Raw genomic sequence first — 23,745 nt, 5'->3', positions numbered from 1 at the left:
CACACGAATACTCCAAGCCTTACAGAATGGTTCTCAACATGGCCACTAGAGGAGCCCCTACCTCACCAGAGAACTGCAACCAGACAGTATCTGGTGTTGGACACACAAAGACACAGCAGCAGGTAGTTCTCTTCAAATTCAGCTGCTCTGCTCTTCTAACTTCTTGTAACATATAACACAATTGCATGATATCAATTGTATTACTGGCATCCTAAAATGCAATTTTCATGCAAATGGAGAATAAACAATATGTATTGTGTTGTCATTTTGAATCGCAATGTGATTTACAGTACCTCAGTACTGATTTGTCTCTAAGGGGCTGGATTTCAAATCTCTAAATGGACTGAGACCCTGAAAGGACATCATCTCAACCAGACAACCATGCACTGTTCTCCCCTAGCCTACTGTACTGATTATTAGTACAATGTGCTATAGAAACATATCAGGAAATATTGAGATACAACTGCTATCGCAGAGAACAACAACAAACTCAACCATTGTCTGATCTGTATTTACCTCTTCTCATGCTCATAGTGTTTGTTGCTCATTTTTGGGAAAGTCGTTTTCTAGGCCACTGTTGCTGCTGGTGATTAAATTTGCAGTTGCCAGGGTGATGTTCTAATTTGGCCACATTGAGAGACTGTGGTTAGAGTAACAGGTGGCTGTTATTTTTGGTACCCTTGTTGTAGGGTGTCTGTGCGTGTGTGGTGTGCATGCGTGTGTGTGTGTGCATGCATGTGTGTGTTAGTGTGGGCGTTTGTGTGTGTGTGTGTTTGTGTACATGTGCGTGTGTGTTAGTCTGGGCGTTTGTGCCTGTGTGTGTGTGTGCAGGCGCGTGTGTTTTAGTGTGGGTGTGTGCGTGTGTTTTGTGTGCCTGTTTGTGCGTTACTGTGGTACCTTTGTGTGTTCAGAGGGACAGAAATACACACTTGTGGGCTGAGACAAGAGGAGCAAATGCAGGCTCTGCGGTTCGCCGAACGCCCGACCCAAGGGATCCACCGTATTTGTTTGCCAGCTCCCTACAAAGGTGTGACATTTTTAAAAAGACAAACAATACTGTGTATGTGTGTGTTTGTAAGATTCAAAACACAAAAAATGCATTAACTCATTGACTGCCTTAGCTACAATACGTCTCCTCTCTTTGTGGTTCAACCAACCGCCTCCCAACATGACCTTTTTCCCCCCATTGCATTAGAGCGAGGAGGTGCACGGTAGGTCAGGTCTGTTGTATCGAGGTACTGTAATAGTGAGTTGATCCTGATACTGATTCTTGAGCTTTTAAGATTGGTTTGCATACCATTACATAACATTTTTGATGTCACCACAGTGCCTACAGACTGAGTCATTGAGTCATTGAGTCATACAGACTACATCACTGAGTGAATTATTTTGCTTCTTTGATTTCTTTCAGGTCATTACTTTGCATTCTTTCAGGTCCCGATTAAGAATTTAGACTCAGTATTTGACAAATGTTTCCTTATTTCCCTGTGCATACTGCAACTGCAAGGCTACATCTGATTGTGCCCATGTGTAAAGCGAATCCTGTTGATTTGACAGGATTTGACTGATTGCAGGTTTGATTGCAGGTGTTGTATGAACATTAAAGCATGATTAGTAGCTAAGACTTCTTTCTGAGACCGCTCAAACAAGTCCTGAGAAAGAGAATGAGTCTTTTCCACAGATGCTCCAACATCATAATTTCTGTGCATCGGATCCATCACCCCTCTCTTTTTGGGAGGGAGAATATGAGTTCTTACCACTGCTCCACACTCTGGGGATCAGTTGGGTCTTCTGTCAGCGGTATGGAGAAAGAGGAGTGTGTTGGTATGAGGCCCTGCCATATTTACAGCGTGGCCTGCTTGGCCTGCGCATTGCTTCGGACACGGCCCAGCCTGTCTGTTAAGGCACATGGCTCATTCGCCCTTTTAACCCCCGATCTCCTGGATAAGGCCTGACACGGTTCGGGGGCTGTAACTTAAAGAGAGCTTCACTTTGACACAGGTCTGCTCGCACATGTGAGGCTGGTGAAATATGTCTCTGAGGAAGGGGGCTCGTTTGACCCTGGGTCCACCCCCGGTGACCCCCCCCCCATGACCCCTCTCCCCGGGAGGAGCTGGACTCTGCCCCAATGCCGTACTACACATACCGCCGGGGACAGCCCACTCTGTTATTCCAAATCTCTGGTTACAGTCCTAAACCCAAGGGGGTCTTTAACGGGTTTGGGGGATCATGACCCTGACTGTTAACAGCCCGGAGGTGAAAGGCCTTCCACGTCGGGCCCTAAACCCCCCCGGGACGCAAAGCCCTCCCGTGGCCAGGCTCGTCCCCAGAGGTGATGTGTGTCTCTAAAGCTTCTCCTCTGAGACCCCCTGCGGTGGTGGTGCTGGATCACGGACACTGGTTTGGCTAAAAAGGATGAGAGCAAGATTGATCTGTGGACCATGAAGATCTAGCACCACAAAGCCCTAGCTAACAGCCAACGGAGGGGAGAGTGTACTGTACTACTGATATTTCAGCCTCCTGTAGTAGAAGGCAGAGGCTGACACACACACCCAAAAGTGTCAGTGGACGTCTTGACTCCTATTTCTGCCTGCCGACATGCTGACAAAGAGCATGTTCTATTGCTTATGACACATATAGTAAGGTATCAAGTTCTGGATGGATTGCATCCACTCCAGATATTCAGCAAACAGAAATCGTGATCACGTTCATTCAAATACTGAACACATACTTGTCAACTGCATATTCCGTTTTTCGGTTTTGACCTTCTATTTGACCTGCCCATTTGTCTTTTTGACAGCGTGTCAGCATTCACCTCAGTTTGAAATTTCCATTATCTCTCAATTATGTTCTTATGTACAGCTTTTGAACTTGTCACAGCCCATTGAAAGGTAATAATTGATGCTTGATCTGAAGCAGGCCTGAGGACCTTATGATCTTTCTGTCAAAATGACGCCTGCCATGTCTTATCTCCAAACACGCCTGTCAAGATTACAACTGTGCATTGTCCATGGACATGCTCTACCTCACCTGTTATCAGCCGTATGACCTTGTGCTCACTTACAGAAGTAATTATATCTAAAAAATATATACTTAAAAAAAAAACTTGCCATGTTTCTGCCTTTGTTCATCTGATTTGAATTCCATTTCATCATGCTAGAAATTACCCACTCAGACATCCTCATTCAGCAGCAGGTGGGTAAACATCAACCAGTGGTCTCTAGGACATCATACTAATCAATGATACATAACTCTGAAACTCAGTTCAATCATATTATGAGGTAGTATTATAATGTTATTACAAATGCATACAGTATACTGTACATCCATGCAATTATGCCTGCTGACGACTGGACGCACCTCACTGAGTTACAATTGAGCATGTGTCATTTAGCTTATACCTGCAGGTGCATATGGTACGCTGTGATTACTGTATTACTGTACATGCTGCGTCTGGCCGGGGCTAAGGAAATCCTCTCGGAAGTGTCTGGCGGACAGGGAAGGCGATTTGCTTTGGGGTTTGAGGATGCTTCTGGGGAGTTGGGCCGGGGTCCTGTGGCCCCCCCCCGGGTGAGAAGAAAAGTCCCTCCCCAAGCTTCTTCTCTTACCCACTCCTACACCTCCACAACCCCCCTGCCCCCCCACACTCACACACACACACACACACACACACCATAGTTCTCTATTGTCTCCCAGCCTGTCCGTGACCCCCACACCCCTACACATAGACTGAGGGGGGGGGGGGGGGGGGGGGGTCTGTTCCTATTTATAATAGTGGGTTTCCTCCTCCTCTATTGTCACCGTCCTCCTCTTTCCACGACCCCACTTCCTCTTTCAGTCCGCTGTCCTTCCCTCCACTTCCTGTTTGTGCGGCGGGCGAGTGGACTCGTGGCCTGCGGTCGTTCACCATGGAGGTTGTTTGGTCGTCTCCCCTGATTATCCAGGGACAACAGGAGGGTGTGGTTGAGAGAGAAAAGTGTGGATAACGTCTTAGTTATGTCTCAATCAGCTACAGTACCATATCGTAGTCATCTTACCATTGGATCAGAGTGTTGGGAAGGGTCATCATGGAAAATTCTAACTCTATTCTATATACACTTGAACGATAAAGCTAACCACATTGGCCATTTATCTTGATTAAATCTTTTTGGATACTTTTTATAACTATCTTTTAATCCCTTTATCTTTTCATTTTGTTTGCGTAAAGAAACATTTTCTAAATAATTTAGATGAGTGTATTTTAAGATGAAAAACAGAATCCATCAAATAAATGTGACCTTTTTGGTGGCAGGGTCACACAAACACTGTTATCTAAATTACAGGTCTATCAAAGAGACACAACAATTTATGGTTGAAGCAGATTAGAAATATTGCGTAGTTTGGATTGTCCCTCCAATAGGTACAGTATCACATTATTATCCATCCTTCTCAAAGAAGAAAAAAACAAGTCTGATAAAAGTTAGTAACTTTTCTTTGGCACCAAGAGGCTCTTATTTATAAATTCATGAAGAATGAGGCTGAGAAGAGTCGTCTCTGATTACAGCAGTTGCTGCCAGTTCTGCTTAATCTCGACTCCCCAGGGAGAACTGTTTTTTAGTCTGACAGGAACCCACCAACCCCCCAGGGACTTTTCTATTGTGTGTCTGCCTGACACACTTTCTTCATATTTTGTCTCTCTCTCTCTCTCTCTCCCTCTCTCTCTCTCTTGATTGTTTTAGACTTCATTTGAAATCAACAGCTTACTTTATGTGCGATGGAGATGTTTTGTTGCGATGGCACTGGGGGTCAAGTGTAATGCGGTTATGTTGAAATCACTCAGAAATGGTTTCACGTGTGTATGTGACGTGACATGCCACTCTACAATGTGTTCCCTAAAACAATGGCCAAAGTGTTTAAATGAGCGATTGAAATAAACGAAAGTGACGCTGATACACAAAAACGCTCCAGATTCAACAAAGACCATGAGAATGGCGATAGGCATGAACTGCTCGACCATTGATACATATTTTGCTCATTGTTGCTCCACTGTCTACCAAACTATCACGGGAAATGATGCAAGCAGTGACCTGTGGAAGTAAAAACATTTTGAAAAGGCGGCCCCAGGAGGGTCTGTTGACAATGGATCAAACTGAGGATCAGACAATGGAGCACAAGTCACTTGACAACATCCCCGCCCCGGTCCAGCTGCCCGGCCCAGCCTCCGTGTGAGAAAAACGTGTGTGGTTTGATTACTCAGACCTTTTGGGGTCTTTAAGCCAAGGTTACAACCCACCTGGATTTAGAAAAAAAGTCCCATCAGACAGAACAGGGGGGTGGTTGACCTTGTGCTCCCAACTCTTATCTCGCTCAGACATCTGTTTGGCCCTGGTCCCCCAGATGTTTCCTGCTCCGCACGGTGGATCTTGCTGTTGCACTGGGCCCCGAAGCAAAGCCTGCACACTCGCCTGGCCTTCTAGCCCACAGCGGGTGCTAGACCTCGGGGTCCCATCAGATGTGTTTACCTAAGGCCTATCATGCTGATGATAGTTACTTAGCAACTTGACCCAAACACTTGTGGCTTTGCCTCATAGGTGGAGGTGGCGTCGAGTTGCTCCTGATCTCAGGAAGGACGAGCGCTTTGCTTCCACGAGGATAAAGAGGAGGAATGTAATTTGTCATCGTGAAACTTTGTTATCCTGAGCACGGTATGTTATGTAATTGTGCTTGGAGGAGTAGGCCTATCTCAAACCCACTCAGCTAAAATAAGATGAATCAAGTGTTAGGGGCATTCGTCTGGCAAGTATCTGTACGCACATAGGCCTACGTGACTACAGTACACACACCGCCCTGCCCCACATTCTAATAGCCTTTGTTTCGTTTTATGGACATTTGGAGAGCGTCCAAGCTCACCTTTTCCGCTATATGTAGCCCTCCAGACTGGATAATTCGGCGATAGATAACTCTTTGTGTTCTTCAGTGCACTGTATCAACAAGTCTAGACACAGTATTAAAAAGTTTTATTACCGTATTACCGTATTTATTACCGTATATCACCTTCGGGTCATCTGATGTGAAATCAAAAGGTTTCCAGACAGAAACTCATTCATGAAAGTTTTAAAAAGCTAATACCCAACCACCCATCCTCTGCTATCTATCTCTCTATAGAGTACACGTGTAATTGAAGGTGACTGTACTTGAGTCATAATAATAGCATGTGTAGTACTCATTTGACCATGGAAATGGCAGTGTAATTGCATTTACAATTTATTGATTCTATACATTTTGCTGCTCACAGAACTTGTTGCTTCCATATTGCAACCGGTAATGCCTTTACTGAATGCCTCATCGGAATTGCCTTCCCATAAGTCCTTTGAACTTTGGAGTCATTTCCCCAACTGTTAAGCTAATTGGCATGGCTCCTTCTGAACTGGGGCAAGATTTGACTTTTACTGCGGTCTGATGATAGTGGGAGACGGAAGGAGGGTCCCTCCATCATCTTTGACAGGAGTGGAGCCTGCTCGCCTCCTCCCCAACCTATCTGGTCCTGGAATGGGGGGGGCAGACCTAGCTTTGATTGAGGGAGGCAGATAACTACAGTATATCTATGGCTACGCCTCTCTACAGTGGGTAAAGCTCTAGGCTTATGTGCGTTCCCAGAGGAGTTCAGTTGATAGTTAATCTACCCCGAGTCCTTGACTGGTTGTTTGAACATAGTTGTGTGGGTGATTTACCTTTACATCAATATCTTGGAAATATGGCTCCACATTAAAATATACCACATACAAACAACACCATAGTACAGTTTGATTGTATCACAGTGGCCCAACCAAACAGCATTCTTTTGTAGATTTTCCCATCGTTAATGGCTTGTTACAGCCCGGCATGTTTATTTGTATCCTAAACACCATGCGCTTGTTAGTACTTGCTAGTTTTGGAAAATGACATCTGGTTGATCACGCAGGGTGAGGTGTCTGTCACGTTAGGCTGCAGCATTGCAGGCTGCAGAAGAGGACTTGTGCAATGCATGACATAAGGCGATGGCTTCTGAAGTCTGCACAGGTATCAGTAGTTTGATGGTGGAGCTCAGTGGTTTTGGAAAACATTGCTGTCTTCACTCCTCGCCCACATACAACAAAACCAACACTCAGAGAGGCCCTCAAACAGGCAGGCTTTCTTGCTATAGTGTTCCTTTTTCATACAACTAGACAGCCTGGTTTCCAAAGAATGGCTGTTATGAGTATGACTTTTAGGTTGTTGCACTGCTTTGACGTTGGCTGAATCTCACACTAGACCTAGATGTCGTCATTGACTCTGAATTGCCATGAAGCCCTCATCGCATTTGAAGGTTTGGAATGAACACCACAGAACACCACAAAGCAATGAGATCATCTATTAGAATCGACCAACAGAACATGACTAAGCAAGGATGGCTAACAAGATAGTCATTGCCTGTCAGGTGAAGTACAGTATGAGATACTCTGAGATGTCCATCATTCAGCCCCGGCTGGATATTCTCTGGACTGTGTTCCCTTGTGGTTACATGGAGAAATAGCAAATGTTTAAGAGCTACGGTGAAACCAGTGATGGATTCCCAGTTATTTCCAGAAGGCATCTAGCCAGGAGTTACATTTTTAGGTCTACCTACTGGCATTGATACAGGGGGCTTTCAGGCAACGGGATCTATTTAATATCCTCCTACGTTTCATATGAGTTACAAGGATCAGAAGATATTTATAGCACTGCCAAGAGGGCTGATGCTTTCCAGACTGCTTGGCTGGGGCTAAGGGGAGTGCCCCCACAGATGGTTCCTTTATTCACCTTCTCTCTCTTTTCCCCCCCCTTCTCTCTTCTTTTTTGCATTTTCATGAAAAAGATCAGCTTCCTTTTCAGAGAAAGAGGAAATCCTATCAGATCCACAGCGCACCCAACCTCTCGTGTCATAAATTGTTGGATGCTTCAAAGTCACAGGAAGTCGAGGCCTAATAAGGTGTATCCTACAGGCTTCCTGTTAGGCTAACCCTGGGCCAGAGGTACTTTAGTCTGCCACTGAATCATAACATTTGACCCCGACACACTTAAACTGGGTCCATTATGTGGTCAAGCTGCAAACTCACCACTCAACAGGTCTCAGCGGTCGTGGTTCCCAGAACATGGACCACCGAGGTGGAACGTCTGTGTCATTGTCCTTTGGCGACTCGCTCGTCATGTACAGTAGCTATACCGACTAGTAATGATAAAGCCACAGGGTTGTTTAATTTAGATTTTCACATCCAGCAAAGAGACAAAGAGACCCACTGATATTCACAAGTGCACATGCCAGTTCACACACCCACACTCATATTCCATGCATTCTAGCACACACGTAAGCATACTGTAAGCACACGCACGCGCACGCACACACACACACACACACACACACACACACACACACACACACAGAAGAAAGCACCTTTCTTATTCACCACTACCACTCTCTGTCCTCTGGAGGACTGGATGGGGTTAAGTCTGTCAGCAGGAAACCTCACCCGAGTGGGAGAAGAGGATCAGGTGCCTCATCTGGATCCAATCCCACCTGGAGCCAGATAAAAATAGAGGCATGGCGCTGTGCCGTAGCTAAGGCGAGCCAGCCTTACATCAAAGCCCCCCAGAGAGAACGGGCGGCCGGGGCAAGGGTCGAGGGGGCCACGGTGGTGCGGAGGGTGCCATGTGCGTCCACACGCTCATCTCAGCGCCGTGCTCCGGCGTGAAGCGTGTCCGCACGCTCTCATCTCAGGTTGAGTTTTGAAAGCGGCGGGGGTCAGTCCCTCCTCCTCTGCCCGGCGCCCCTTTCACAGATAAGATGCGCAGATTAGACATGTTGAAAGGATATGTTTCCAATTTGACTCATGCCACCTTCTCCTCTGCAGTCCCTCCCTCCCTCCCTTCTTGTCATCTAGTTTTCTCCCTCTGTCTGTCTGCCCCCCCCCCCACACACACACACACACACACACACCCGTCTCAGGCTGTGCCATGTGTCAGACTCGCTGATTAATTCTCCTGTGGAGAGAGAGGGGGAGGGAGACAGGAATGAACGGCGGATCGATAAATCATCTCTTTATTCATGCACAGGTAAATAAAAAAATATGGCATCGGTTAAAAAGACATGGATCTCCTCCCTGACACCCCACAGATGCTCCTCGTTAATGTCCCTCTGGCTTCGGAGTGGCACTGTAATTTATAAACTGCTTTTACATGCAGACCCCTGGGACGTGGCTTATCTCCACTGTGGTGTGTGTGTGTGTGTGTGTGTGTGTGTGTGTGCGTGCACACGCGTGTGCGTGTGTGTGTGTGTGCATGCGTCTGTGTGTGCGTGCGTGTGACTGGGGATTGATTACAGAAGGTAAGTGTGTGTGTGTGCATTTGTGTGTGTAGTTGTGTTTGTGTGCATGCACATATATTTGTTTGTAAGAAAAACAATGATTATTGGTGATGTCACCCAGCTAATAGAAACCGTTCAGTTTTTCTTTTGATTCATTGAAAAGTAAACGTATGAGGTAAAGAGGCATAAGGCAAAGGTATGAGGCAAGGAGTGCATATATCTTGTTAAAGGTACTTTTGCTGTTGTTTTACACATGTGCTCCCTAACCCATCTCTTTTAACTGTTGGGTGTAACAACTGTACTTCTCTCTTTAGTCAACATTTATCTCCGACTAGAAATGAATGGGTTTTTGTGTAGTTCTCTAGAAGCTTTTCCTAATTACATTTTACAAGGTTTGAAACATTCAACAATCTGTGAGCACTGTGTTAAAAGTCAATCCATTGAAAAGCCCAAGTGGGCTCTGAATATTTGTCTTATGAGGAAAGCATTCTCTTTGGTTCCCCACCTGCACACGCTCCCCCTCTTCCACCAGATGTTCTCTCTAAGCAGTGGGTGGATGAGATTCGGCGGTCTGGCATGCTCTAGTAGCAATCTGACAGTAGGGTAACGGAACACTGTCTTCCCCTCGGTTATCTTCAAACCCTAGAGTTTACATTTTCTCTCCCCTCAACTCACATCGGCGTCGCCAGGTCCCCACCCCCCTCCCCTTCACCCGCAAAATTGTCAGTCACTGTGCCAGGCCCCTATCCCCCCTCCACGATGGCATTGGAACCACCCTCTGTCTTCCCAGCCTGATAGAGGCACAGCACATCCAGCTACTTGTTTACAAAATACAGCAAGCTCTAACGATATGTACTGGGTCCAGGCTGCAAGACTAATGGCACTCATGACTCTTTCCAGGAAGAGCCGGGGCCCAATGTGCTGTTCCTCAATTCCTGTCTTGAATAGATAAAGAATAGTGAATCTGCTAAGTAACAGCAAACACTCAACTGGTTCTGCAAATTTATCAAATTTAGCATCCATTCCTCGTCAGCCACAAACTATCACAGAAAACTGGGCAGATAATACATTTAGCACACTAAATTTAGCTTTATTGAATGTCAGGTCTCTAGCAGGAAATACATTTTTTATCAATTATTTTATTATCAAGCACAATCTTGATTTCATGATTTAAACTGAAACTTGGTTAGACCAAGGTAACAGTGCAGCTGTTCTTATCGAGTCAACCCCTCCCAACTTCAGCTTTATGAGTGAGGCTAGAGTGCATAAGAAAGGAGGGGGAGTTGCCATTTTGTTTAATGACTCCCTCCAATGTAAGCAGATGTACAACATTTTGGTTCCTTTGACTGGCTCTTCAGTGGAATTCATCTTCTCAAGTCATATTTCTAAACATCTACAGGCCACCTACTGTAAATACTTTTTTGATGACCTTGCTGAACTGCTGTCTATTATCTGTATTGACTTTGACTGTGTGGTTATTGTTGGTGATTTTAACATCCATGTTGACAACCCTCAACACAGAGGGGCTAAAGAACTATGTCCTTGATAACTATGGACTGACTCAGCATGTGACGGAGCCCACACACAACAAGGGGCACACTCTGGACTTGATCATCACTAAAGGTCTGAATATTTCTAAGGTTGAGGTGTCTGATGTTGCACTCTCTGATCATTCCTGTGTTTTTGTTGATAGTACTATCTCCACGCACACAAATGTTCAAACAGAGGTCATCACAAAAGGTTACATCACTAAAAACACCAGTGAAATATTTACTCAGGCTTTCTCGTCCACACCGGCCCTCTCTTGGGTCTCAGTCAATGAGCTTGTAGATCGTTTCAATTCCAAAATTATAGCTACTGTGCAGCACAGGGTCGGGGCCGGTCGGAGTAAGAGGAGCAGGGAGACAAATGGCAAACATATGAGGATCTAGGTGTACACATATATACAAAGACTGGTGCAAGCATACTGTATGTTTTCCAGTTAACTGCTACAATTAGGAGATGGAGCAAGGTTTGAGGTTGTGACATGGCCAAAGCTCTTTTTTGTCCTGGCCACACAGTGAACTGCCCACCGACATCAGAACTGCTCATATTTCGCCATAGGCTCAAAATTCACCTCTCCAAGAAGTACTACCAGGATTGTCCTTCTTAAGGACTTTTTTTTTTTGTTTTGTTATTTACTTTTGCACTTTACCTTAAGCATTAGATTATACTCTAAGGGCCAAATCCACAAAAGGATTGCACGGCTTTTGCAGCAGCAAAACCTGTGCAAATGAGACAAAAAAAAAAAGCATTCAATCAACAAAGCACATGCAAAGGGTGAAAAGTATTGCAAACTGCACCGATGAGCAAATGGCTCCACGGCTGTGCGAGGCTCATTTGAATGTATGTAAATTAGGTACTTCCGTGCAAAATTGCCCCAAATAAACCTTGCGTCAAAGACAAAGACCATGAGCGGTGCAAATACCACTTTTGAAAATACTCTCTTCTTCTGTCTCTCCTCAGAAATTGTGAAGTTTGAATGATATTGAATTGATTTTGGATGATATTAAGGGTAAAATATATATAGAGGGGGATTTAAAAATAAGTTCAGCCCGCTGGATGCACAGAAACAAACAGAACTGATAGTTTCTACAAAAAGGTGTGGTCTGTCGTTTTCATTATGATCCAATCTGCATTCAGATGGTGGTAAGTGCAATGCTTATAAGGGCTGACATACCCGGGCTCTCCAGGAAGCAGTTATTGTAGCCAGACGAAGGCACCGTCATGCCAGGCGTGCGCAAGAACGCGTACATGGCCAATTGCAATCATGGGCACAAATTGCACAGTTGGCGAATTTGTGGGCGTGTTTGCCCGGGCATATCATTAGAGCAAAATATTTTGTGGATATTGTGCTAAACTGGAGCAGATTGCCGTTGCAATTGCTGTGCAAAATATCAAGCAATTAGCGGAAGCAATCCATTCTTTGTGGATTTGGGCATAAGCAACTTATTTAGAAATGAGATGCACTTACTGTATGCGTTCTAGTGAATAGTAGTACACTATCTTCCTATGTTAAATGCAATTGTGTAAGTCACTTTGGATAAATGTTTCAGCTAAATAGCTAATGTAATGCGAACAGCCAAAGACTTGCAATGCCTTTGCTAACTAGACAAATAATGAATCGTAGCTGTAAATTGAAGATTGAGGGTAGATGTCATATTATTAGTTAAAATTGGTTCAGTCCAACTACTGTACGTAAGCACACATTTTGTTTTACATGAAAAATATGATTGGATTTTGATAGAATACTGTGGCAACATGGGGCCCTCACAACCCAAAATGGCCGCCTATGCCACAAAGTGGCTGCTAACTGTGGGACTGCAGTTCCCAGTACACCACAGGTTGTGGGTTAGAGAGCTTAATGACTACCTGGTCTGATTGTCCACACCTGCCTCAGCAATCAGCCACGTCCCTTCACCAAAAACTGGAAAATCCAGGCCAGAAGAAGCCTGGGAGAAGAGGGGTGAGGCAGAAAGCATGCTGCCTCATGTGTTGATTTTGTTTAAGATCTTTCATTTGTAACATTAAAGGTGGGATAGGTAGTTTCCTTTTGGCTTTATTTGGTAAAACTGGCATCATATCCTTTCAGCTATCAGTAACAGAAGTGCTCTGAGAATAAACTTGGATCTCCGTGTTTACTGCTACCTCTGTATTTTGGATTCAAAGAATGCACCGCGCCCGAATGTATTGACCAATCAGGGTCTCTATCTCGCTACACCTACCAGTCAAGTTTGGAGGGAGGGACTACATCATGATTGACAGGAGGGAGGGGCGGGTTCTTTTGAAAAAGATGACCAATCGGAGGCCTTGTTGATGTCAAACTACCTACCCCACCTTTAAGTTTATTAAAGAGACATCCTCTGGCTATTTTCTGTAACTTGCTTCCCTTGTCTCTGTGTGCCACTTTCATTTTGGCATGTGTGGTCTTCTTCCCTGTCCCCTGGGTTGCTACAATACAAAGAGAACTATGAAAAAGTGTGCATGAGGTATAAGAGGACGAAGACGAGGACACAATGACAAATAAATGAGGGTGTGCTCATGTGTTTGCCCAGACCATAATTTAAACATTTATATTATTATTTTTTAATAATGTCACAGCACAAGGCCTGAGTATGCATTAACATTTTTATTCTGCATCTCCCTGGGCTTGAACTCTTGTTGAGTTACCTGCCATGTGAGAAGATATAGATGGTTTCACACTGACAAGCAATCAAGGGTTGCATGTTAAAGGACAATGCTCGTTTTTGACAACCTGGACCTTATTTACGACATATTATAAAACGTTTGACTCACCGAGATCACTTTGGTGTAGTTCGGAGGCATGTAGAAGAAATTTAAAATCCAGCGCGAGCCAGTATATCCATGTAATGGCGGTGGTCGTCTTTCGAAACGAAATAGCTTCCTCACTTGCTCCAGCACGCATGCGCACAGCGCGCAATCGTTTCTCCAGCACGCTGTGCGCATGCGTGCTGGAGCAAGTGAGGAAGCTATTTCGTGTCTAAAGACGTTTCTAAAGATCATATTACAGAGGCATGTGAAAAACCACAACAGGCCTATGCTCTATGTAAGCACAACTAGCGATTCATAAAGACAGATTGATGAAAACAACCGTTTCACGGCAGAAAATAGATTTTTAGAAACTGCATTCTAAGTGCCCCGACCACCGCCATTACATGGATATACTGGCTCGCGCTGGATTTTAAATTTCTTCTACATGCCTCCGAACTACACCAAAGTGATCTCGGTGAGTCAAACGTCTTATAATATGTATAATAATTATCCACCAGGGCCTGCAATGAATTCTTCACTGACAAAATTCAGAAAATTAGACATGCAGTCAGTGCTCCATATCAGGTTCAGGATATATGTTGTCCCAGTGTCCACTTAAAATCAATACCATGACATAATTTTATCCAATCAACCATAATGCCCTGTAGGACATACAATATCTGAAATCCTCCTGTTGATATTCCGCCTACAGGCTTTTTTCAAAAATGCATCTAACTGCATGGCCTGATTTACAACAAATTGTAAACACATCTCTTCTTTCAGGTGTGTTCCCATAAACCCTGAAAACTGCAGTCGTCAAGCCACTCTTAAAAAAGAATAATCTAGACACCTCACAAATGAATAAATATCAATATCAAACCTGTTTTTAAGTAAAATAATTGAAAAAGCATTTTTTCAAAAGCTGAACAACTTCCTGGCACTCAATAATTGTTTTGATGTTTTCCAGTCAGGATTTCAACCACACCACAGCACAGAGACTGCTCTTGTTAAGGTCTTCAATGACATCCATTTACAGTAAACACGTTTCAGTGGATCTCAGCGTTGGATCTCAGCGTTGGATCTCAGCGTTGGATCTCAGCGTTGCATAAAGGACAGGGACTACTTTGTGTCTATAGGCAATTATAATCTGAGCGAACAAAAATGACTAGTGGAGTTCCCCAAGGCTCCATTCTGGGGCCTCTCCTGTTCAACATTTACATGCTCCCACTAGCTCAAATGATGGAAAAAAACTAAATATGTTACCATAGCCATGCAGACGACAGACACATTTATATCACCGGGGGACTATAATCCCATACAAGCGCTGAGTAAATGCATTGAACAAATCATTGATTGGATGTGCCAGAACTTTCTTCAACTAAACAAAAATAAAGCTGAAGTAATTGTCTTTGGAGCCAAAGATTAACGATTAAAAGTCAACACTCAGCTCCAATCAGTAATGCTAATGACTAAGTCAGAAGTAGTCATAGACTCAGACCTGAATTTCAACAGTCACATTAAGACAATTACAAAGTCAGCCTTCTATCACCTGAACAATATATCAAGGATTAAAGGATTTATGTCTCAGCAGGATCTGGAAAAACTTGTCCATGTGTTTATCTTCAGTAGACTCGACTACTAAAACGGTGTGTTTACAGGTCTCTCAAAAAAATTGATCAGGCAGCTTCAGCTGATTCGCTCCTGCTCTGAACGCTCCTGCTCAAGTCCACACAGAAAGTGAAGCACATCACTTCAGTTCTGAGGTCTTTACACTGGCAATCCTGTCTGTCAAAGAATTGACTTTAAATCCTGCTGTTGGTTTATAAAGCACTGAATGGTTTAGAAGCAGCGTTCAGTTTTTATGCTCCACATATCTGGAACAAACTTCCAGAAAACTACAGGTCTGCTGCAATTCTCAGTTATTTTAAATCAAGACTGAAGACTTTTCTTTTTTCCGCTGCTTTTTATTAAATCAAATAATTATTCATTCATACACTGCACTGTAACTTTTATTCCTGTGTTTTATTGTTCCTGCAGTTTGTTTTAAATGTCCTTTTTTTGCATTTCGTTTTATATGACCTTTTGTGTTTCTTGCACTTTGTCTTGATGCTTTTAATGTTTCATGCAAATCACTTTGAATTGCCTTGTTGCTGAAATGTGCTGTACAAATAAACTTGCCTTGCCTTTCAAATAAATCGCGGTTGGCTAAGAGGGCTGTTGCTACAGTATTTAACTGATATATTCGGGGGAGAGGAGCGAGGTTTAGGTTGAGACATCGCATTTATACAATTGATTTGTAGTCATAGCATATAATCTTCCCTCAATATATTGACCTCAATAGAATGGGCACCATAGGACAGTTTTCATTGAACTCCCTATTTCTTTCTTTTTTTTGGAACAAAAGTAGTTGAAATAGTACAATGACACTCTTGAAAGTTCATTTTCTCCTTCAGAAGTCTTGAGAATGGCATTGTGGTGCTGGTTCCAGAGATCTGTGTTGTCTTACTTCAAACCCGACAGCGATAGCATAGTTCAGCAGCGCTGCTAGCCGTGTCTTCGGCGGTGTTGTCGTGCTTTTGATGAAGGTGGTTTCCTGCCATTGCTCCACTTAGCTGTGCGTTGGGGGGGGGGGGGAGGAGATTGTGAAAGCACATTCACAGATAGAAGGGAAGGTGCAGACATTTTTTTTGTGCCAGATCAGCGAAGCACGTCCTCTTGGCCAGCCTTGGGTCTTGGACGGGGGGTGTCCGTTCTGACTGTCCCCGTTTACAACTCTGCAGCAAGTTGCTAATGGCCGCCAGGTCGCCGACCCCAGAGAACAGACGTTTTCTCTCCTCTCTCGATTCCTCCTCCTCTCCCTTTCTTTAGTCTTATCTGTGTGCTGCTGCTGATGCCCACTCAATCTGGTCTGCCGCAACAGACGAGAAGAAGAGAAGGAGGAGAGGTAGGAGGGGTAGGGGGTGTTCTAGCGAGAGCAAAGATGTTTTTTGGGTGTGTGTCTGTCCTTTGTCAGTCCGTTTTTTTTTGTCTTCATGAAGTAGCACGCAGACTGTTGCGCAGTGTTGGGTTTAGTTTATGGTTAGAAGTTCCTACCTGAATGTAATGTGTGCTGAAGTGTATACGCTTAAGTGAGTCAGTGACTCATTCATAGAATATGAACTTGCACTGTTCGATGAGATCAGTAAAAAAGAAACGGACAGTTTTCATTTAATCAGCAGACGCTCTCTGCAACGAGAAAACACCCACACAAACGCCCCCCTTTCACAAGTCCCTGCGCTCTCTCCCGTCCCGCTGGCCTGCTCTTCATCAGCGTCCTTATCACCTGACACTGAGTCAGCTCACACCCCTGCGTCAACTTTACCCTGCCTCTCTACGGCGCGCTGGACAGCACTGGAGCATGTCCCCGACCGACCACACATCTGCCTCAGGCCCCCTGTCCCTCTCTCTCTCTCTCTCTCTCTCTCTCTCTCTCTCTGGAACTGCTGCAGGGGAGGAGATGGTGAGAACAGTGGGTCCTGGTCTTTCCCAGCCACGGCCCAGGAGATTGCTGTGGAGCATGGAGCCCACCACCTTGGCCCCCACTATGTGGGAATGAGCCGGGAGGGGCTTCCACTAAGCACACACACACACTCAGGGTCAGGGAATGGGCCCAGCTCAGCCTGGCCTGGCCCGGCTCGGCCCAGCTCTGCCCAAGCCTGGCTTTTGAAAGATTATTGTTGTCTTTGCCATTGTTTTCGCCTGGCTTGTGAAAACAATGGCAAAAAAAGAACCTCACACATAGCGTCAGGAGTCACCAAGGGTTGACTCGTTCCGGGGGGTCATAACCCCTTTTGTGACCGCGTCGAAGACCAACATAAACATGTGTTTGCGTTGTGCCAAAAATGACCGCGGGAGCGCTATTGATCGACGTTGTTCCAGGTCGTTTGTTTTGAAAGCGTTCTCGGGTTTCATCACATGTCCTCTCAAACGTCTTATGGCTGTTTCTTTTGGTTTGTTACACACTAGTGCTATAACTACAAACAACTGTCAGAGCTATTTGTCAAACATCTAAATACAGTACTGTCATGACTCTAATCCAACTGATTAGCCAGACTCCTACAGTAAGTGTTGCACAACTGCCACTACTACAAGGTGGTTTGGTGAATAATCTCTAGACAGTCCCTCTATGTTACACTGATAAAGAGCAGGACTGTCTGTTCAGTCTCAGACTTGAACCCCCACCCCACACACACATGCACACTCACACACACTCACAGTCACACTCACACACACACACATGCACGCACAAACACACACACCCTGCACACATACACATTAGAGCACTGCACACCTTCATAACACACTGGGGGCCACCCAAAAGCCAAACTGAGGGCAGTGACCTTCACTGGGATTAGAGAACAGTTTTCATACCCCAGTCTGTCTTCATCAACTCTGTGGAAATCAGGAGGCTTCCATCGTGGACACCTTCTTTGTCATGGACCTTTCCAGCGAAACTCCTTTTGAGTGGTCACATACACTCACTCTCTTTCTATCTCTCTCTCTCTCTCTCTCTCTCTCTGTCTCTCTCTCTCTCATAGAAAGTATGTGTTCTTCTGGTCTTGATGTACAACATCAACTCGATATCCATATGTGACTGGATCCTTGCATGGGAAACTCAGTGACCTGAGGTGAGTGTGTCTCTTACGCAGAGCGTGTGAATACCCCCCACTCCTCCCTCCACTATTGATGGTATGTGTTACATTGTATTTTTTTCTCTTGACTTTTAAAGTTTCATTGACTCAGTGGGGTGGTGCCCAGCTGGCATAGACACCCTGTCTCTGGTTTATATTAGGCCTGAGTCACTTTGAGAGGCCTGTTTATGTTGCCTGAGCCGTGCAGGCCTGGGATGGGAAGCGAGCCCAGGGAACTTTTCCTCACTGGATTTGTCCTCCCACTTTCTCGCTGGCCTTCGCAAGACACACGCTACGAAAGTGTCTTGGGGGGATAGGCAAGGGCTGCTGGGTCGTGGGCGGGGGGGCGGGGGGGGGCGGCCTGTGGTGGACATTTGAAGGGTCTCTTGGTACACCGTCATGTGACTCCACTCGTTCACACGCTGAGAAACAGGCCGATGTGGCCACATAGTCACAGAAGAAAGCTCTATGGAAAAATACAACGGTTGCGTATAGTCTCTAGATAAACATTTAGCTCCCATGAAAAGTAGTAATAACCCGTTGTTATGCAAATCAACTTCAAGGTAATGTTGACTCAATGTTGCCATCCTTTGAAAACAAACACCCAAAGGGGATGACTTTGGTGTGTGGTCATGAACAAGCAAAAAGTATGCTGCTGACTAACTGTAGGGACTGGAAAGTCAGAAGACCCCATAAATTAGTCTTCAAGAAACCTCTCTCTACAAAATTGGTGTTGACTTTTACACTACGGTGTGACAGTTTTCAGTCACTTCAGAGTGAAAGCATATCTTTCCATACCCTCCCATCAATTCCATCCATCCATCATCAATTCTTTCACACATTATTTTGACCTGTTCTGATCTATAAAGGCGGTGACGTAAGGAGTTACAGTCAATTAATTTCCACCAGCAATTGTAAAATGTAGGCCGCTCTCTACCCGATCATAGCTCATAGCTGTCCATGCAGTTGCCTGCTCCTTGGCAGCCCACTTCTGGGAGGACCCCTCAGGTCCCAGTGGCCTTCTCCCCAGGCACCCTGGGAACTGCCCTTCTCACTGGCAAGGCCAGTAGCCAGCAGGCCGATTCAGTCAGGAATGTTTTCTTGTGTAAGTTTGCGCTCACATGGTTTATAGTTCAAGGCAGACTAAAGATATTTACAGTGTTATTGCAAGAAAATAAGTTCATTCATGTCGTGTGCGCCTGCGTTCACACAAACACAGAGCCTTTCCCACAAAACTTTAACCTCTGAAATGCCAAAGGTTGTCATAGATTACTTTACTCACCATGAGCATTGGAAGGGAGAGAGGTGGGGGGGGGGAGTAGATTCCTCATGAGGACAGGATCAGCTGTAACACTCAAGTGATTTCTTTTTTTTTTTGTTCCTAGACTACTCAAGAACTTCAGCTTGAAGTGTGAGTTGAAGTTTGGCGACAAATGCTTTTAAGTTCCTGTCAAGGGATTTATTACACTATCTACCATGTCTGCAATACGTGGCTCCTAATACTCTGTGAATGGAATATCTACAACACAAATACACTCCAAAGTTGTTCTAAGTCCAAACTACATTCAGTGAATCTGAATGAGTAGTCCACTTGATTATCTTCCAAAAAAAGAAAAGAAAAAGAAAAACATTGGATTGCAGCGAGGTAGTTCCAGTCAGAGGAGTCAGATGAGGAGAGTGGGATAACAGGTGCTGAGTTCTCTCTTTTTTCACCCTCCTCTGCTTATTTTCCACACACTTGCACTCGTTCACCTACAGTACGCTCGCGCTCTGACCATGTTGTTATTTTGGGGGTTTTACTGAGTTTGCACTCTGTGGCCAGGTCAGCCTAACATGACGTGCCAGAACCATCTGCCAAGTCATCGTCGGAAACTGTTTGGAAAAGGGCAGGCACTTTCAAAACTACTTGGCACATGATTGGATGAACCATCTGTCTCTCGCCGTCTATCACAGGCTAACTTCAACCAATTAGATCAACGAACCATGGATCGCTTCTCGCTTCTCGTCACACCTCCACCACAACCACGTCCATAGCTTAGTCTGGGGCCATTCGCTTTACATTTTTAGATCGGGTCTAAGGCAGGTCTAGGGTAAGGTTGTATCTGCCAGATACAGTTTTGGAGAAGGCAGGCTCTAGACAGGATCTGGATCTGATAGTGAATAGAAACCAGGCTCTCCTCCCCCAATGCAAGGTTACCATAGCTGCCAGTGGTTCCTCCTCACAGGACAATGATTGGCCCCGGTACATTTTGATCGGGGCACCAACAAATTTATGTTGAGCCTGGCCAGACTGACTTGTGTAGAGAAACAGAACGTAAGCGTGCGTGATCAGTCACGTAGCTTGGGAGGTAGAGCAACCAGCTGGGGATCGAAAAGTCACCAGTTCGATGCCTGCTCCAGACAAAAATAGCATCAACTATTAATTTTGTGATGAATACCATTGACAGGAGCACTCTCAAGGACCGTGAACCCATTAGAGCCGGTATACCCTGGTTGGCTTTCTTTTGGCCTGGTAGAGAGTAGATTTATAGCCTAGGCCAGGCCGAGGATTACCCAGGAAGGCCAGTCAGCACTACTGGGCAGTAAATCAGCTGTGCTGCCGCAGGAGCATGGCCAGGGAGGCAGCGGTGTTAGGGGGGTCAGGGGTCGATGGGAAGGAAGTTCAGGATCAGGCAGGCACAATCTCTATCTGTTCCTGAGGTAACTCCCTGGCGCAGGCTAAAGAAACACATAGTCTGTGCTCTGTCACTGATGAACATTTGAAATGTTTCATATCCGTGTATCAGTTGGTTAGGCATTACTTTGGCTATTTCACTTTAGCTTGTTGCTGCAAATTATCTTTTGTATTGCTTTAATTTTGCTTGCATGCCCCACCTATACCAACATTTGAGCACAGTCATCTTTGTCCACAGAAGATGTCAAGTTTGTTTAGTAAATGTAGGTGGAAAGACAACTGATGTCCTCAACCTTCCCCCTGACTAACCTTGCTACTCTCCAGACCAAGTATTCTCCGGCATGTTTTGCCTAGAAGCCTCATAGCGGTTAAGCTGACAGAAATAACAGAGTCAGCCCTCAGAACAACCCGGCGATGCTGAGAACCAGAGTAAGAGCTACTTAGTTTGTGTGTTTTTGTTCGCCTACGGTGATTCAACATGCTTATTTCTGAATATCTATGGAAAGTACCTGCTATTATAAGCATGGTTTTCTGCTGTTTGTTGACCTGTTGCAGATGAAAGTCACGCAAGATGAGTTACAACAGTGACCACACATGAGGGGGAAAGCATTTCATTAAGGATGGCCAATGGAGAGTGAGAGAGGACGTGGGGGTGGTGGGGGGGGGGGGGTGGAATAGATGGAGAAAAAAGAAGGAGAAGCCAAGGGAGCTTTGTTGAGGAGAATCCACTCTAGTCCTGTTTTCGCAGTGAACGGGGTGGAGTGAGGTGCTGAGAGCAGCAGTTCCACAGCCATAGCACTGTGAGTGTGTGTGTGCGTGTGCATGTGCGTGTGTGTGCTTGCATACAGTATGTGCGTTTGCGTGTGTGCATGTTCACTCTACATAAAGCTTAATCCATCCATCCATCCTCCTCTAGTCACACACACTCATCATCAGACCGTGGGATACAGTCTACCGTGCAAAATGAGAATATGATGAGTTTCAATTCATTCAGAATAATGACCTAATAATATTTTCTTGGAATAGATAACTTTGTATTTGACAGCACACCTCTAGCAATCAGTCATGTCAGTCGCATACTCTGTAGAACCGCCCATCAATGGAACGCATCACCCTCCGATGTCACAGGAAACAGGGCAGAATGGGACTGAGTATACTGAACTGAGAGAGTTGGAAGCCTTTGAGGAATGGGTTGAGTGGTGGGGGGTAGCCTAGTGTGTGTGTGTGTGTGTGTGTGTGTGTGTGTGTGTGTGTGTGCGTGTGTGTGTGTTTGTGCGTGCGTGCGTGGGTGTGTGTGGGTGCGTGTGTGTGCGGGTGTGTGTGTGTATGTGTGCTTTGGTGTGTGTGTGTGTGAGAACCCCAGACAGGGAGAGAAGGGGGTCTGTGCTCGCTAACTCTGATTGGAAGCAGATGTTGGCGAGAGCCAAGACAGGGAAGAAAATGTTTCGGAAAATTCTCAGGCCTCAGCCTTCCCTTTCTGGGCCCTGGCCCCGACGTCCAATCACAAGGAGGCACACGCTGGTCTGAGGGGCGTGCGGAGCACTCCGATTGGCCGATCGGTTGAACGTGGGCGCTCGGAGCAGATGTCCTGGGAAAGTTGCTGAATCCCAGTCGACCCGCAGTAAAAGACAAGTGAAAACATTCGGTCGTACAACTGGACAGTGACCAAAACCTGTTCTAATACCAGCTGCACACAAACACATGTACACACACACACACACACACACACACGCTCTCCACTTGTACAAACAGAGGAACATACGCATGCATGGAACCCCACTCCGAGACCAAGCGAACGTGATGCCTCCAGACCTATAAATATCAAAATAAATATTTTATTCAAGTAATAGCAATTATGAGCCTTATAAGATAAGGAATTAAATATGACCTTCATACAGAAAAGAAAGGTGGCTTGGATGTCCCACCTTTTTCCTTTGTTCCCGTGGTCTGGGGAAGACATTTGGAAATGAATGCAGCCGAAGGCCCCAAAACCTTTACCAGCTCCCTCTCACCTCCATACCCCTTCCTCAGCCCCCACCCCCCACGTACTTCTCACCTCCCCCTCACTCCCTCACCCTCTCAACCCCCACCCCGCTCAAGTCCCTCCAGACGCAACACACTCCTTCACCCTCTCACAAAGCACCATCTCCCTCCTCCGCTGTGCCCTCATGTCAGCGGTGCCGCTGCTCCGAAGCGTAAATCAATCACCATTACTAATGGAAAGTCCACATTACCATTACAAGCCACCCCATTTCCGTCTCCAGAATGCCAGGTCGACCGGTAGCCGGACCCTGGCGCGAGTGCGTCTGGGCCTGGCCCGGGGTGAGCTCTCATCTCAGCCCCGGATAGCGCTGCGTCCCGGGGTGGCTCCAGGAGTCAATGGCATATTAACTGGGGATACGGCGACGGCAATAAAAATGCAAATTGCAGCCAAAGCAGTGGATGCCCCAGTCGCGACCTTCATAAAGCAGGGATAATACAGTCTCTGTACCAGCGGTCGACATGTGGGTCAACACATTTCCACCGCCACAATGCCCTCCGAATGAGAAAAGCGGAGGGAGGGGGAAAAAAAAGAGAGATTGACTGGCGGAGTGACCTCCTTGGAGTGTGTGAGGGAGAGTAAATAAGACGTCTGCTTTGCGTGTCGGCCACGTTTGTTTGGTTGGTTTGGTCTCGGTTAATTAAATGTGTGACCATAAATATCAAACATCTTAAAAAGTGACTTGACATAAGTGGCCCTGGTTGGCGTACGG

The sequence above is a fragment of the Borostomias antarcticus genome (genome assembly GCF_949987555.1).
Source record: "Borostomias antarcticus genome assembly, chromosome: 1".
NCBI lineage: Eukaryota > Metazoa > Chordata > Actinopteri > Stomiiformes > Stomiidae > Borostomias > Borostomias antarcticus.
Note: the sequence above shows the minus strand (reverse complement) of the source record.